This window comes from Onthophagus taurus, chromosome 3, assembly GCF_036711975.1.
Source record: "Onthophagus taurus isolate NC chromosome 3, IU_Otau_3.0, whole genome shotgun sequence".
NCBI lineage: Eukaryota > Metazoa > Arthropoda > Insecta > Coleoptera > Scarabaeidae > Onthophagus > Onthophagus taurus.
The window spans coordinates 11,593,152-11,597,179 of record NC_091968.1 but is presented as its reverse complement, the minus strand read 5'-3'; the positions used below and the strand labels follow the sequence as shown (position 1 = coordinate 11,597,179).

At 28.8% G+C, this 4,028-nt stretch overlaps 1 long non-coding RNA gene across 1 annotated transcript; it reads left to right on the top strand.

The window, feature by feature from the left end:
* Positions 1-2,922: 2,922 nt before the first annotated feature.
* On the top strand, positions 2,923-3,774 carry LOC111425089 (uncharacterized). The gene is made up of 2 exons (XR_002707687.2): positions 2,923-3,041; positions 3,123-3,774. It is a non-coding gene; the product is annotated as an uncharacterized lncRNA (long non-coding RNA).
* The last annotated feature ends 254 nt before the right edge of the window (positions 3,775-4,028 follow it).

The window sequence follows — 4,028 nt, the reverse complement described above, 5'->3', positions numbered from 1 at the left end:
TTCTTTTATTGTGTTTCTGGACAGAGGAGTATCTTTAATGCGCTGAATTATCTTATCTTTATTATCGAAATCAACAAAAAGGGAGGGCGCGCATGCTAACCAGACTTCCTTCAAAAACTCTCACAGATAAAACTCAAACTTCAAATCAAGTATTCACTATTATGTTATGAATAAACAAACAAAAAAAAAATAAAAAAAATGTGATGTAGATTGTAGGGATCACTCGCGTTTGCTCGTCATATAATACCTACTTCACACTTTTTCGTAGTGCATCATAATGAATTTTGTGATCAGTGACGTGCCCAAAATATTGTGTCGCGTGCCATTGGTTCGCCATCCCTGTCCTAGAACATATAGTGAAACAAAACTATTGTACTTTTAATAATGAATATTATAAAGTTTCAGATGGCCTCCCATTGGGCATGCCTTTATCCGGCTTACTTGGGGATATATTTTTAGATTTTATTGAAAATACATATAACTATATGTTATGTTGATGATGTCTTTTGCGTGTGGAATGGTGACATTGATACCCTTAATTTGTTCCACAACTATATTAACAAACTTCACAATAAATTGAAATTTACTTTAGAATTGGAACAGGACAAAACATTAAATTTTCTGGCTCTCACTATTTACAATAAAAATAATCGTCCTGGTTTCAGCATATACAGAAAACCGTCTTCTGTTCCCGTCACTATACCATTTGATTCATCTCATTCTCTAACTCATAAAATGGCCAATTTTAGATTCTTAATCAATTCATAATTACCCTCTTAAACAATCTAGTTATAACTTAGAACTAAAATATACATATATATGACCTGGCACATAATTAATATCTAAAATAATACAAAATTCACAAAGAAGGTCAGATCCTTTGTATGTCCAAACTAGAAATAGAAACCGTTTCATATCCATTCCCTATCATCCCTCCCTTGAACCTTTCAAACATATCCTATACAAATTTGAACTAAATCTTTCCTTCCATAATAAAAATTCTATTTTAAATATCCCATCCAATCACAATCTTAAGATAGAATTTTTAAATCAAAGCGGTATATATTCTGTTGATTGTTTTAATTGTAATGCGAGGTATATAGGACAGACTGGTCGAAAACTACAAACCAGACTTGGGAACACCAACAAAAACCAAATTCTAATATATTCCAACATCAAATTGTAACCGGCCATAAGATCAATTTTGAAGGAGTTAAACTTTTACATCGTTGCAATAAAGGTCATAAAATGGATCTACTCGAATATTATGAAATTTAAAAAAAAAATAAAGATCCAAAAATCAACAATATAAATGATCAAATCGAATTCCAGCGCAAACCACTTTTCAACTATCTTCGTTAATATCACTCCTTCTCTTTTAATCCAGTCTTGTTACACTCATTTTATGTTAGTTTGTCATTTCATTTGTCATTTGTAATGTGTTTATCTTGTTATTTTATCATGTAAGTTTATAATTTTGTATAATTCATTTTATATATAAAGTTTCTCATTTTAGTTTTTATTTAAAAAAAATTGGAAGTTATTAATTTATGTCTGAGTTTTTTGTTCTTTTTTGTTCATTTTGACAGTAAGTTTTTCATTTGTTTTAAGATATTTTCTTGTTATTTATTTTAATATTGTAGATTCAACCGAAACCGGTTCTGATTATATAAAATTTTTAGCGAGTAAGAGTTAATTTATTTAAATACCTATATTTTATATTTAATTATAAGAAATATACCCAACAAACTATATATATTTGTTATCAGAAGAAAATAACAAAGTAATTTTAGGTCATAGCCAACTATGGTTTCCATTTAAAAAAATAAAGTTATGTACTTCTAAAATCCCGATGTAGCATGCTGTGCACACGACATGTAAAAACAGATCGTGTTGCTAAAGAAATTTATTATTATTATCAATTATTTATTATCAATCAATCAGTCTTTTCAAATTATTTCATTCATCAATTCAAATTATTATTATCAATCGTTTGTTCATATTAACAGTAATTTCAAATTATAATCATTCATTTAACGTGTACTGTTCATATATTCATTAAAATATAATTATTAACAAAATATATTATATTATTATTTTTATTATATTGTGGACATATAACCACACTCGATAATAAAAGATTCTTCGTAAAAAGTTAACCCTATAATGTTTTATTTATAATACTCTAAATCTTTGGTAATAAGCGAGATATTCGCGTTTGTCGCTTTCGTAAATTTTTCAGTTTTTGCCGATAGGGCGAAAACAAAAGACTTCTTGGAAAAGAGTTGGCATTAGCAGTTTCTCGAAAAACGAGATCATGACATGTAAGCTACTTTTTTTATCCTTTTTAGTTTAAGAGATAGCCTATGCGGGCAACGAATTTGGGACACCTGTACTTACATAAAGTATGGAGTGAATTCGATAAAAATTCTAGGAATACTCTTCCAGAAAAGAGGCTTGGACATCCATGTTATATTTTTTAACGCGCATTTTTTTAGATAAAATTGAAATATACAGGTGTCCTAAAATTAATATACCATGCCTAAGTTGATATTTTTAAATGGGAACCCCCATTTTTTGGCGCATTTATGGATTCTACGTAAAATTATGACTATTTTTCAAGTTGTCTGGTATCATTCTATCTTCTTCCTAATGTTGTCTTTTATTTAAAATATCTTAGGAATTATATTTCTCGAAAGAATTGATATCTGAATTTAAAACATAACTTAAAAATGTTTTATTATAAAAGTTATTTAAAAGATAAAATTCATCGAAAATCGTTGAGTGGAAAAGAACTAGCGATAATTTTTATCATCCAACAATAGTCCAAAAAAAAAACCTGTAACCTTACCCCAACAATACCAAGAAAGTTTCGTGACTACATAAGTTGATAAGCCATGGCCGTGTGCAAAATTCCTCCATCGACGATCGTATAAATACTGCAGAACACGATGATTCTAATCAGAAGTGGTTTTAATTTTAAATCGCAACAATGCGTATAAAGAATAAGCTTGCAATAACCATTAAATTTCATTGATGAGGTAAGTTAAAGTTTTCATTAATAAAACATTCTTTCTAATATTTCAACAAAAATGATTAATTTTTTTTCCACTTTGTTACAGTTATTTTGTCGATTTAGACAAGAAAATCAAAGAATATTTCTTAATCATAAAATCATTGAAAGAACCACAACGAAATAACTGTCTTCGTTCATCAATTATCTAAATCAATAAGGAAGTGATGGTTACCTTCGTGCTCATACCGTTTTGAAAAGCCACTCAAAAGCTTTTCGGGTGTATAATTTTAACTACAGAGAAACGCAACATGGTTGTGCTGGCATCTACTTATATCTACATGGATGAAACCTGCTGTGCAATCTGAAACTGATAATGGCCTAACCAAATTTGTCATGGAACTTTTAAAATATTAAAATAGAATTTGTTCTAAAAAAGATTTACTCCGTAAATTGTGACTAGAATAAAATTTTCGTGTTTTAAAAAGCATTTGAACTTCCATATTAAATTATTTAGATCATTATCGGTTTTAGGTGACAAACGGGTTTCATCCATACAGATACAAGGTAGATGCCAACGCGACCACGTTTCTTTTCTCTGTAGTTTAAATTATATAATCGATAAGCGTTTGCGTGGGTTTTTAGAACGGTATGAGCACAACGCTAATCAACAAGCGAGGGAGATGCCAACTCGACGATGCTTGGAACGTTTCAAATTGTGTTATTGTTTGAAACATTAAATAATATATTTATAATAACAACTTGAATTTTATTATTCTTTAATACGACTCCTACATGGTTTTAAGTTGTTAAATTACGAACAAATTTAGTTATTTTTTATTTAAACTTAAAGACATGAGTGCGTAATTTAAAACTAACATGATATACGAGAAACGTTATCTAAATTTGTAAGAAATTAAAATTTTTGAAAAATTATACCTTCCTCATTTTTAAAAGTTGGACCGTGTTCTTTATCTCAAATTAAAGCTCAAACATTCCAATTTATGACAAATTT